The sequence below is a fragment of the Protomyctophum parallelum genome (assembly GCF_964188405.1).
Source record: "Protomyctophum parallelum genome assembly, chromosome: 18".
Taxonomy (NCBI): domain Eukaryota; kingdom Metazoa; phylum Chordata; class Actinopteri; order Myctophiformes; family Myctophidae; genus Protomyctophum; species Protomyctophum parallelum.
Genome location: NC_139716.1, coordinates 5,748,594 through 5,762,999, shown reverse-complemented (window position 1 = coordinate 5,762,999; position 14,406 = coordinate 5,748,594).

The window sequence follows — 14,406 nt, the reverse complement described above, 5'->3', positions numbered from 1 at the left end:
GGGGGATGATTCATCTCCCTACCCCTTGACACTCATTATGTAGGGACAAGGGGAAGGGGCAAGGGCTGAGGGGTAGGGTTAAAAAACAAATTGGGAAAGGGCCCAACTGTCTCGACCTGTCAGAATGGAGAGGTGGGCTCAGCTGGCACAGCTGGCTGGCACGGGACCATCAGGTGATTCATTCACAGAACGAACCGGTATGACGTGGGCGTGAACCCGTGAACCAGTCTGCTGATTCGTTGGGAGGAATGAAACAGTTACTGGTTCAGACGTCATGGTCACGTGATTTATTTCCCCCAGTGAAGCAAGCTCCGAAGCACTGGTTCACATGCAAATTAAGTTCCGTTTCGGAGCGTGTGCCGACGCTTCAGTAACAGACGCCCATCACTATGTTTTTGGACATCCTGCTTTACTGCCTGCATTTCTACACAGTAAGCCTTGTATTTGTTGGACTGCTGCTGTTCTGCCTGCATTATGCTCCGTAGATTAGCTTGTTTGGACGACTGTTCTCCTGCCTGGTTGTTACTGTAAGATTTGCCTATTTTCTCTTATACAATTCTTAAATCTACTCTGTCTACTGTGGCTTTGCATCCTGGGTTCAATCTAAATGGTCAATGGTCAGCGCACCACCGGAGCGGTGGTCACCTCACCAACGCAAATCCAGACTATGGATAGGCCTTTAAGGATCTTGAGAAGTGACTGGTCAGTCGACCTCAGGGCCCTTGTCGATACTTCGGGAGTTACAAGTTCCGAAATATAGACAGGTGCCAACCCATTTACAGACTTAAAAGCAAACATTAAAATATTAAACTGGATCCTGTAGCGCACAGGAAGCCAGTGTAGGGAGGCAAGAATCGGGGGGATGTGGTCATACTTCCGTGTCCCTGTTAAGAGGCGAGCGGCCGCGTTTTGGACTACCTGTAGGGGAACTACCCATAGATCCGAAGTCCCGTTAGTCCGAACATGCACTGCTCCCGTGCTTGCGGTTAGGTTTAGGTTAGGGTTAGAGATAGGGATAGTCATTCCGGAACAATGAACCTTCTGACTAATGACACGGCACCAACTGTAGTCGTGACAGGCAGGTTTGGGTAACACCAACATACAGTGCATTACAGTAGTCAAGTCGGGTTGAAATAAAAGCATGTATGAGACGTTCAAAATCATTAAAAGTTACAGCAGACTTGACTTTCGCTAAAAGCCTCAACTGATGGATTTTACCACAGAATTGATCTGTTTGTCCAACTTAAAATCACTGTCCAATTTGACACCAAGGTTTGTGACCACCGGTTTTAGAAACGGTTGGCCAAATCCAGAGAGGAGGTGTCACAGGCAGTGCTGGGTCTGAACACCATGACCTGTTTTACTTTCATTGAAGTTAAGAAAGTTCAGGGCCATCTATGCTTTTATGTCCTTAAGACATTCCAGCAGAGTGTTCAGGGAGGTGGTGGGATCCTTTTTATTCAGGGGCAAGTAGATTTGTGAGTCGTCTGCGTAAAAGTGGTAGGGGATGCCATGCTTTTTAAAAGTCAAACCCAGAGGGAGGAGATAAAGAGAAAAAAGGATGGGCCCCAAAATTGAGCCCTGTGGGACTCCACATGGGATGATGTGGAGACACCTAGGGCTACGGAGAAAGATCTGTTTGACAGATAGGATCGGAACCAGTTTAACGCTGTGCCTCCTATACCCACACAACACTCTAGTCGGGAGAGGAGAATGTTGTGTCGAACACAGCTGTGAGGTCTAAAAGCACAAGGATGGCAGGGTCACCAGAGTCAGTGGTTTTTAAAAGGTCATTAAAAACTCTTAAAAGCGCAGACTCTGTGCTGTGAAGTGCTTTAAAAACAGATTGGAAGACCTCAAGGAGATTATGTGCAATTAAAAACGACTGGAGTTGCAAAAGTACAGATAGTGGAGATAAAAGGAAGTTTAGAGATGGGCCTAAAATTAGACAATACAGAGGAGTCAAGGTTCGGTTTTTTAATCAGGGGTTCCACCACCGCCTGTTTAAAATAAGTCGGAACCACGCCTGCAGTAAAACTGTGATTTATTATCAGTTGGACATTTCGTCCAATAGTCTGCCAAACGTCCTTGAATAGGCGTGGTGGGACAATGTCAGTGGGGCAAGATGCAGGTTTTAATTGAGAAACATTTTTTTCAAGGCAGGTAAGTGACACAGGCGCGAACTCATTGAAGGTAGCAGGACAGGTGACAGCTATGGAAGGATCATAGCAGGGCATAACAATCTGGGCTCTAATAGAGGCAACCTTGTCAACAAAGAAGTGTAGAAATTTCTCACACATTTCTGGTGAAGCATCCAGGCTGGTAGACTGTGGAGTTACCTTTACAGGATCTCCTCACTGGTCAGCAAAAACACCTTGAAGACCTTAACAGGAGCCCTCGTACAAGGTTTCTTTGACTATGCATCCACCTCTTGGTACCACAGCACCTCAAAGGCCCTCAAAACAAAGCTCCAGACCTCCCAAAACAAACTGGTCAGGCTCCTACTTGGCCTCACCCCCCGAACCCACCTCACCCCTGCCCACTTTGACAGGCTGGGATGGCTTAGGGTCGTCGACAGAGTACAGCATCTTGCAATGGGTCTGGTCCACAAGATTCGATACACCACCAAGATACCCATGTACCTGTCTAAATACTTCCTTAATGTAAACGAAGTCCACACCCACAACACCAGAGGGAGTGCAACAAACCATGTGCAACCCAGATTCGGCACAAACAAGGGACTAAATTATTTTCGCTCCTATGCTGAATCCCCCCCCCCATTTCCCCTCACTGTATATTGTATCTGTTCCCTTTTTTGCTTCCCATATGATGAATTCCTGTTATGTTCTTCATAGCTACATAGAAATGTCTATTTGTATGTCTCTAAATGTTTGTATGTCTTTAAATGTTTTGATGAATTGAACAATGTGGACCCTGTTGTAAACAAGTGTAATGCTTAATTGGGTCGTCCACTCACAGTTGACAGTCTTTGTATTGAGTTTGTGCTTAAAATGTACTGTAAATTCTACAAACTGTTAATAAATATTTCAATCAATCAAAAAAACCAGGATGGAGTTGATAGTCCCCCCCCCCCACACACACACACACACACTCTCTGTGAGTATTTAACAGGGCTGTGTGTTTTTGTTGGGTGGCACTTTCATCTGTGAAAGACAGTTGATAAGAGCTGAACTCATTTCTCTTCTGGACTAGGTCAATAGTCAGGCATCTGGTCTTTGCTCACTATTTGCTGACAATAAGGGCTAACTATGGTCAACAAGCGACTGTCTGCAGCTGCTGCTGAAGAGATACTTGGGATTGTTGGAAGAATGATAACAAAGTTCGAGGACCAAGCTTTACACTGCAAACAAGAGAATGACCGCCAACGCAGACTACTGGACATGGTTCTAAAACCAGACATCAAATTACACAGAGCAGGTTGGTAACGTTTAAACTTTGTGGTTTCATTATCGGTTGTGTAAAATATTTTTTTAATGTAGAGTTCACTTGCATTCAAATCAATGCTATACTCATTGTATTCATCAACACAGCAAAAAAGGCCCAGGCCGTAGCGTAACGGTCTGGGCACCGGACTGGTAATCCAGTCGCAGTGTGCCGCGGGTTCGACTCACGGACCCGACACGGCCTTTACTGCATGTCATCCCCCATCTCTCTCCCGTTTCCTGTCAGCCTACTGTCTGTCCCTTAAAAAAATCAATAAAAGGCGTAAGCCGCAAAAAAATATCTTAAAAAAAAAAAAAAAAAAAAAGTAACACAGCAAAAAAATGAAACCGTGTTAAACCAGAAAAAATGCGTGTGGTCTTTATAATATAACTATGGCATCTTAGGTAACAATCTAAACATTGACCAAAACAATTAGAAATTGTAATCACTTTATAGAAAACGACATTGTTCCGACATTTAATGGATTACTCTCATCTTTTGTGTAGACTTCCACCCTGTGTTAAAAACGGAGCAGGAGTGGAGCTCCAGTCTGGTCCAGGAGGAACCAGAGCCTCCACAGATTAAAGTGGAACAAGATGAGCCACTTCAAAGACCAGAGGATGCTGATGGATCACTGACATTACTAGCAGTGAAACGTGAAGGTGATGCTGAAAACGGAGAGACAGAGCCTCTAACCAGCACCTCGACTCGACGTGTGGAAACACAAGCTTATGTCAAGGAAAGTGGAGCATCACAACCATCTAGTGCTGTCCATTTGAATGACAGTCTGAAGTCATACATGACAACTCATACAGGGAAAAGGCCCTTTAATTGTACAGTTTGTGGCAATGGCTTTGGTCACATGAGTACTCTGAAGATACACATGAGGATTCATACAGGGGAGAAGTCCTTTGGTTGCACAGACTGTGGCAAAGCATTTGGTAAAATTGCAAGTCTGAAATCACACATGGTGATCCATACAGGGTTAAAGCCATTTGATTTTGTACAGATTGTGGCAATTCCTTTGGTCGAATGGGACATCTGAAGACTCACATAATGATTCATACAGGGGAAAAGCACTTTAGTTGTAAATACTGTGGCAAGTGCTTTCGAAAGAATACACAGTAGGCTACTGGGGAAAAACCCTTTAGTTGTACATATTGTGGCAATGCCTTTTCTCAAATGCATAATCTGAATAAACACATGATGATGAATTGGTGCCATGTCATTATTTAAACCTCTCGATATTCTGACCTCCAATAATTATGAAGGACACAATGACTCATACTTGGGAAAAAACCTTTTAGTTGCACATATTGTGGCAAAGGATTTAGTCAGTAGTCTAAAGACACTCATACGGATAGAAAGTTATAACTTGAACACTAACAAGTATAAAGAGGCCATCTGAGTTGTCATGTAATATCACACATACCGTATCAAACATGGACATATTAACATTCATTATCTTATCAATGTTGATTTGACTGGAGTGGCTTCAACTTAAATTCTCCTGTAGTCAGGACATCATGGTGTGATATCGTGACCAAAATATGTTTTCATACAAAGTTAACTACATTTGAATTGCTCTCATTTCCAGTTGGATCACTGCAGTGTTGCACTGTTCATATAAGCCGATAATAGCCTATCATCATTGTTATGTTATTATTTGCATCGCATCTGAACTTGTCAGTAGCATAACTGTAGGCCTTTACGTATATTTGAATGTGCAATAAATAGGATAGACCACAGTACTGTGGTAGTCTATCTCAGTTGAAGTTATATACCGGTATATTTGTGACCAAATTTGACTGATGGACTGCCAACATGACAGTTGGCCCTTCTTTTCATTTTTTTCTTGCAGACATGGCAAGAATATTAGTTTTTAATTTAAATAGGCCTACCTGTCATAGCATCTAGGATTTGTATGACGTTTTCTTCCTTCAGGACCCGGTTTTCCCTCTGAAGCTCTTTGATCTTTTTTTGTGCTGCGCTCCAGTTCCTGGGCAACTCCTCATCAGAATATTCGTCATTTGAGTCAACTACTAAATTGAATAATCAGTCTCCTCTGTTGCAGCAAAATTCACAGGAAAATTACTACATCAACTCAAAAACACACATAAAATCTCAAGTTTGTAAATAGTCAATTATATTTTACCTCTGAAGATGGTGATGATTTGCTTTCCATCTGCTGTTTGAAGCTCTTCGATCATCCGGTTGGATGCCTCTTTTTCTGTACAAGCTTTTTGGGACTTTTTCTGTGAGAATAATAGGCCTACATGTTTCAATAACAAGGCAATCTTATACATTCAACTGCACCACTGGTAGATCCTACCCAGCTCCATCATTTTGTAAGTAATCAAAACAAATATGTTCATGCTGTTTGGCTCAACCTCCCACTGCAGCCTGTGGGGCGGCGGCGGGTGCTGCTGCAGCCTGCACGGTGTGCGAGGCGCCGGGGGTGCCCTCATCGGACGAGATGGTTATGTCCATGTCACTCACCATCGAAAGGTCATCTTTGCTTCTGCGCATATTGGCCAGCTGCCTTTTGGCCTCGTGCAGCTGCCGACAAAAAAAGTGTTTACGATTTGGACCCGGCGTCTCTCATCAGAATGTCTCTTGGCGTGCACGAGGCGGATGAGCCGCTTCAACTTTGTGCCGCCTCTGGCGTGGGGGCACATTGGCAGGGGGCAGGGGGCATGTGTCAATGTTGATGCGCCCCCTTCCCAGCTTCAGGTAAATGTTATGCTCATCGGCGTTGGTCATGGAGTGAATGTTTGTCAGGTAACGGGACAGGCCCGAAACCTGCTTGAGGCAGATGCTGCATACCCCAGGCCCCGGGTTCTTTTTCTTGTATGCAGCCTGAAAAACGTACTGCATTAAATATACACCATAGCAGACATGCTAAATGAATCAATGATTATATTATTCCCTATCATAAACACTCTGTGCTATGAGCTTGTAGATCTGCAATTTTTCAACAGCTATAAAGCAGAGCTGCTTCCTCTTGGCTGCTTCTTGCCAGATGTCTTCACCGTTAATGAATGCCTGTCTCAATTACACTGCTGGCTGTGAAAAACATGAAATCAAATTAAAGTGTTAACTACAGAATCTTTTGAGATCACATAATGTTAAAATGGACCAATAATTCTGAGTGTACCAATGGAACCAAAGGGTCCATTTGGTTCCATTGGTACACTCTCGGTTAAATCATTTTACGATTTTACTATGCAAATGTGTCCCAGAGATATAAACAATAATAGACCTAATAAAATATTGATAATAAATTATGATTATGATGAAAAGCAAAACAAATGCTTAAAAAACACGAGGGCCTAGAGGTAAAACCAGTGGAGCTAGATTAGAAAATGCCATTCAATTGGGGTCCATGGCCTAACCCTCAAACTGGGGGTCCTTAAAATGAAAATGGTTGAACAAGACTGCTAGTGCTGTAAAAGTCTCATGGGGGTCCCTGGCTTGGCTTATATTTTCAAATTGGGGTGTGTCAATTTGGGGGTAAATTCTTTGGACCCCCCAAGTGTCAATTTGGGGGTCCTTGCCATGAAAACATTTGAGAACCACTGGACTGGTATTAAGTCCTCAAACATGTTCATGTCAAGGACAACCAAGGTTTACACACAGGTAAACCTTTTGGTAGCTACCGAGACATTATGAACTCAAACACGTCACCCCAATTAGGAGGTTATAGGCAGGCTGTTGGGTAGCCCTCCAAGCAGAACCCAATGCTACTGAAGTTTCTGACTTTTGTTCGACCCAGTGCATTGGGTCCTGTTGCACCACTACCATGCCACCTGGTACGCAGCCATTCTTAAACATAAACAACATGTTTAGCGCCTGTCTGCAGTCTGCACTCTGTGACAACATTTTTCCGTGTGAGGCTTTCTGAATATGTGTAGTATAAGTACCCATACATGCCGCTGCGAATATCTCCTGTGGCGCGGAAGCCGTTAAGTATTTTTAATCTATGCTTGCCCGATTTGGAAGCTTGGATTAATCTCTTCCTTCCTTGTTTATTGACACCTCATTGTACCGCCTATCTGGCTAGCTAGTGGCGCTATAGCTATGACAGAGCAGATCAGAGGCAGGGACGTAGCCGCACAAGCCAACCGCACACCGGGAGGCGGTACAATAAACGGTAAACAAACAAGTATTTTTAATCTTTGTTTGACCGATTTGGTCGCTTTATTTCTTCTTAACGGCTTCCGCGCCACAGGAGATATTCGCAGCGGAATGTATAGGTACTTAAAGTTCCCGAATTCAGAATAAAGCAAACAAAAAAAGGACGTCAAACGGCACATATTCTATTTTAGAGAGAATGTGTACTTCCGCGTTCCGGAATTCCCATACGAAAATATAGTCATGACCAGGGACCCAACATAAAACTCATCAAAATTTCAGAAAAGCTTTATGTAGGGTCCCGAAAGGGGCTAGCTGTTGGGGTGCTACACATCAAAGTTCTCACAGAATTTGGCAGCTGCTATAGTTTCTGTGTCTGACCTCTGAGCTGCTTGAGTTGCATACATAACCCTCATAGAAGCAAACGGAGGGCGGTACACATGTTTCTTACTGAGACGGCAACACATTCAGATCTCTTGTTTGGAGTCAAAGTTATAATATAACTATACATTTATATTATAGATCCTCCAGAATAGCCGAATATATGTGGTTACCGTCCAGTCTGAACCCGTGGTTGCACCAGTTGTTTCTTGTTTTTAATGAGATGTGAGGGATCCCACAGGCAGTAAACACTGACAGCATCCACTTCAAAATACGGCTTCTCCTTCGATACTCCAAGATGATCAAGCATAGCACGGTTGCCAGCACCCTGGTCACAGATAAAGACTAAGCACTCCATTGCAGCTTGTCTTACTACACAAACTGCATCTAGCAGCAAGGACTGAAGCCGACTATGTGTTCTGGGCCCTGCACTGCTGAAGCAATACCCACAAACCTGTTTCCATTTGCGGAACAGCCCTCTCACCAGGAATTACGTTGCATAGCTGGCAACATAAGGAGTGCGTTGTCCTTTTCCAGAGTCCTCAAAGCCCTCAACCTTGTCTGCAGATTCATCAAGTGGACTGCCTGTTTTAGTGACATTTCATCAGTGATGATAGCACAGACCCTATCCAAATGGTTTAGTGGTCTCTATAGCCTTCTTCGTGGTCATGAGAATACTGTCATTAAAGCCAGGTTTGTTAGTTATAGACTTCACAATTTTCTTCAGTGTGCGGACAGATGGCACAGACAAGAGGTGTGACAGTAGCCTGTAACACTTTGGACTGGCATGTAGCAGACCCAAGAACATGGCTTTGTCCTGAATGGTCCAGCGGTAACCATGAAACTTGCGCCGAGACATTTTAAGTGGTGTTGTCACAAAATCATGATGTTCTTGCTGGTAATAGTTTCTCCAACTGCATTAGAACTGATGTGATATTACCACCAGCTTTTCGCCGCTTCAGTTTGTTCTTCAGCTTATACACTTCAGATTCCTGATCTGCTTCTTCAGTGCATGTTCTTTCAAAGCTGCTGCATGGTCTGTGCGAGATGGTGTTAGTGTCATCAAAGGATCTGTGTGTGTGCAGCATCAGGTGAACCAACTAGTTTAGTGGCAAACGGCCTGTGGATGAGTGTGCTTTCAGAGCATCAGTTGTGGTGTCTTTCACTGAACTGTTGGATGGAGGTCTGCTGTGGATGAGTTTGATGGAGGGACATGACTCTGCTTCTGTAAACACAGACACAGACACACACACGCACACACACACACACACACACACACACACACACACACACACACACACACACACACACACACACACGTGCACACACATGCACACACGCATGCACACAGTTACAAGATTAACAGGATTATAGTATGACATAGAGCAGAGGTTCCCAACCACCGGTACCGGGACATGTGCCACTGGTACGAGAGAGGGGAATTCCAAGTTTTCACGTCGTATAAAAATCCATTTTAAAACAAAAGGGTGTGGACAAACACCAGACCTGATGGCCGTTGCGCAATGCGCGTAGAGCGCGACGCTCAATCACCCATTGGAATGCAAATGCTTGCCTTTCAGGCTTCCTTGGTATCCTACTCATCTCTTTGAAACCGCTTCTGATTGTGCGGCGGGGGGCGGACGGACGACAACACACCAAACGGCAGTGAAAAGTTGACTCGTCTGTTCACTGACTGTGATTTATAAACGGCTTCGAGTCAGTGTTACTTCCATGTTGCGTAGCACTGTCCAATCCTTGGTATCTTTAGCGTTCATGTATGCTCTGCGGGCAGCAGCAGCTGTAGGCTATTTTGTCGCGATTGCGCTAATGAAACGACAGGATTATTATTTCATGTCAAAACGAAAAGATTATGTTATCCAGGTAAAGTATTACCTATAGGCCTAATGCCTAATGTGTCACTCTGCATGTTTAACTAAATCATACTATCATTGTTGATATGATAACGTAGCCATTTAGGTCAATGGCATAAGGCCCCATCACTAGTTAAACAAAACAGAACCATGCAACAGGAATTACTTACCTATTTTTGAGATGAGCGCATCGACCCTTAATTCTCTTCTCGTCAATGATTTTTTCAAACTCCGCCTCACAGCCATTGCATGGTTTCAATGCATTAGCCGGTGGGACGTTGCCCTCATCTGATGACTCCGTCTCTCTCCAGTAGTGCAGCGGGCTGGGTGCCTGTCCGCCACCAGATGGTGGCGAGCAGGCTGGATTGCCACCGCTGGGTGGTGGGCAAGCTGCATAGCCTCCGTCAGGTGATGGACCAGCATCATTTCCCCCATATGGCACCGCATGGACTCTGACTGCTGATGGATGAGGAATGTTGCTTCCTCCATAGGCTGGTGGGAATGCTGCTGCATGGACTCCATTGCCGCTGTCACTATCATCGAATGTTTGACATAAATTACTGTCTTTCTTGCCCATGACTGATATGACATTAACTCTAATGTACAAAGACATTACTATGTACGATTATGACAAGCTTACCTATAAGATGATGGGCCTGTTGTAAAGCCTCCATAAGGTGAGGGAACAGGGTTATCTCCATAGGGCGATGGGCTAGGGGGTTCCCCCGTCACTATATAGACATACATTACTGGATGTCAGTTCTTGCCCGTGGCAGATATGACAAATATACAAAGAAATTAGAATAAAGGCAATCTACCAACAGGCCTCAAGCCTGCAACGGCTGGTCCGGTGCATCACAGGAACAAGGACAACAGATGTAAGAGGAGAGGACACTGATTGGAGCAGCACGGACAAGACCGCAAGGTCAAAACGTTAGTCGTTTTCTTGTATACTAGCACCTAATAAAAGGCTTTAAATTGTCCATGCTGCGCCGTGTCCTTTCTTCCTCATAAGAAATTACTATGCCTTAATTGTGACAAGCCTACCTATAGGGTGATGATGTTGAATGGCCTCCATAGGGTAAGATTCTTTCCAAAAGCAGATATGACAGAACTTAATCTACAAAGAAATGTACCAATGACGACAAGCCTACCAATATGGGTCTGTTGAATGGCCTCCATATAGGGCAGTGGGCCAGTGCTGTGTTGCCTCTTAGACTAAAATGACATGTTTGACATACATTACTAGCAGTCATTTTGTACCAATGGCAAGTCTATAAAGAAATTATGTACTGATAATAAAACTATATTTGTATAGCACATGAAATGCAGCTCAAAGTGCTTTACAGAGCAATAGAGAAAGTAAGAAAAGCATGGCATATACATTAAAATGAATAGCAGTAATGCAATACAGTGAGGACATGAATAACCAAAAGATTTAAAGATCATGACAAGTAATGACACGCCTACCGGGGTGATGGTCCCGTTGAATGGCCTCCATAGGGTGATGCACCAGCACTGTCCCCATGCCCTCCATAGGGCAGTGGGCCAGTGTTGTTGCCTCTTAGACTGTCCCTATAATGACATGTTTGACATAAATTACTAGTAATAATTTCTTTGTAGATTTGCCATGGGCAAGAAATGACTTTGTACTAATAATGACCAGCCTACCGATAGGGTGATGGGCCTGTTAAATGGCTTCCATAGGGTGATGCACCAGTTCTGTCCGTATGTACTCCGTAGGGCGATTGGCTAGTAGTGTTGCCTCCGTCACTATAATGAAACGTTAAGACATAAATATGACAGTTAATATACAAAGAATTTGCTTTGACAATGACTTCTACAAATAATGAAAACAAATAATGTGCTATGGGCAAAACAGGCTATATAATAGTGGATATAGGCAATTTTACAAACTCATATTGAATATTGAGTTGTGAGCTTGTAGATAGTTTAATTATTTCAATTTTTTTTTTTTTTTATCGGATGAACTCAAAGGATTTGGATGTGTATGTGACCGGGGACAGTGGTTTAATATACAAGGGGGGCATGGTCATTTTTCAGTTCTTTACATATTATGAAACTGCACACTGTAACCTTTCATATGATGTATTGCTCATTGAAATTAGGGGGGAAATGAAGAAGATATGACCATTTGAAACTTGTTGAACTGTAAACACCAAAGTAAAGAATTTGTCATTCTAAGATTTCAAATTATTTAGCATCTCTGAGCCCAGGAATGGGTGTGACAATAGGCCTACTTGTCTCCACCCCTAGATACTTGCATAAACACTCCCCCCATCCTCTAACCACTCCACACTGTCAACTGCACAGAATGACTTGAGTGGACACTTAGTAAAAGAAGGTCATCTAGAACTCTTAGAATAAGAATAAATAGAGATGATAAAGTATCAATATTGCAATATAGAAATATAGGACGGACGTTGTTTAGTGTATGTTTTGTAATAATACAATCTAAAAAATAACTAGTAGGCTAATTGAGTTTTCAAATAAATACATGTGGAGTAAAACTACTTGCAGCTAACACTGCAAGTAGGCTATAATTTATTCCATGAAGTTACTTGTAGTTTTACAAGTAATGAGTGGGGATGCTTCACCATATTCGGAGAGTGGGCTCCTGTCAATTATCAATGTGTCAGAACCTGAAGATGCTGGGTTTACAGACTCTTCATTGGTAGGCGAACTGAGAAGTGTCTTCAAAAAGGTCTCCTTAGGCGTTTTTTTTAACTTTGGGTTTCCCTTGATCTGTTGGTCCCACATATTCGACTGTAGCACGGTAGAACTTTCCATTTGACCACCTTGCCAATACGTCTTGTCCACATTTGAGGTCTAGCAGGCGCAGGACTGGAGCCTCATCTCTGCCCAGTATGTTAGCAGGTGTGTCTATCTTTGCAGTGACCCCATCCTCCTCAAAACGTACAAAGGCATAATATCCTGAAGGAGAAGAGGCAGACATTTTACATTTCTATTTATTCAAGAAAGAAAATTTACATTTCAATTTATAACCACCAGTTTCTAAAACTAACATGCCCATTTAAAAATGTTATTATTAAAGTAGCATTGTAGCGTGGCCATTTTCAGCAAAGAGGTTTGTTGTAGAGGTATAAATCAGACAGTTTACCTGTTTCTACATCAGTGGTGCTCAAGTCAAGGACCCCCAGAATTCTGTATTTGGCTGCAGACCCATCTGAAAATATGTTGTTTGAGGGACCCCCAGAAGCAAAGATTTGAGTTAAAAATGTTGGCTCTGAAAGAATATTATTCTTTCAGAGCCAACATTTTTAACTCAAATCATATTATGTTCAAAGATTTGTGCCACATTTTCAAAAATAGCTCTATAAAGCTTATGAGCTATGAGCTTGTAGATCTGCTATTTTTCAATAGCTAAAATAAAAATGCTTAAACACTAAAAGGGGTTCCCATTCAGAATGGGTTAATCTGAAACCACAATATAATATATAGTGGTGGGGGTCCCCGCTTCACTGAATGTCAGTCTCCAGGTTCTCTTGAATATGTAGGACACTGATTTACTATGACACATGGGCATATTAGGAGTCTGCCAGTGCAGTGGTGCTCTTGTTGGGTCCCTGGTCACCCCAGGATCCCCATAACTGAGTGTACAAAATTAAATGGAACCAAATTGACCTTTACGGGTCCATTTTTGGTCACCTTCAATTAAGGTCCCTCAAACCAGGGACTACTAGTGCTGAGGACCACAGCACTAGTATACATTTAGGGTAGTAGCTCTGTTTTTGGTGATATTTGAATGTCTGTGACAAAAATAGATCTCTCGCTTCAGATGTGAAGAGATCTGGCTATACATGGGGACAGCTGGAGAAAAATGGCCTAGGACCGGGATGCCTGGAGAGCTCTTGTTCGTGGCCTATGCCCAAGGTTGGGCTATAGGCGCAAATAAAGTAAAGACAATTTTTTTTGACAATAATGTCCACCACAAGCTGGCATGCCCCCTCCAGTCACTCACAAATACTGTTCTGATCAGTAACCAAATATTCTCTTTTCCCTGTTCCCTATTTGCAACATACTGTATATTACATTAAACAATCTATCTATTCTACAGTATAGGCTACTTACCAGATTTCTCATTTAGGGGAGGAGTGGGAGAGGTTGGGAGTTCTTGCATTTTCTTTGTGATAATCCGCTGTCTCTTCTCCTTTGGTACGTTGGCCATTCTGTTAATGAAAAGAAATACAAAAAAACATTTTACAACTATAAAATACAAAGACAACAAATGTTGATGTATTCACTAGGTGATTCTTATGTTCTATGTGTTAAAACAGTGGTTTTCAACCCTTTTCATATCAAGGCCCATTTATTTGGCATTTGATGATTTAGCCTCAGACCAAAAACTAAAATATTTTGTATAGTTTACACAATTTCATGTTGTTGGCAAACGTTGATCAAAATAAGAATGTCTTCTACATTCTATGACGACTTCTTGTAAATAATGCCAATATTAACCAATAATGTAAGTGTAAAATGAAAGCAAATGGACTCGCATGGGTTAATTTGGCTTCATATGCACTCAATAGAGCTG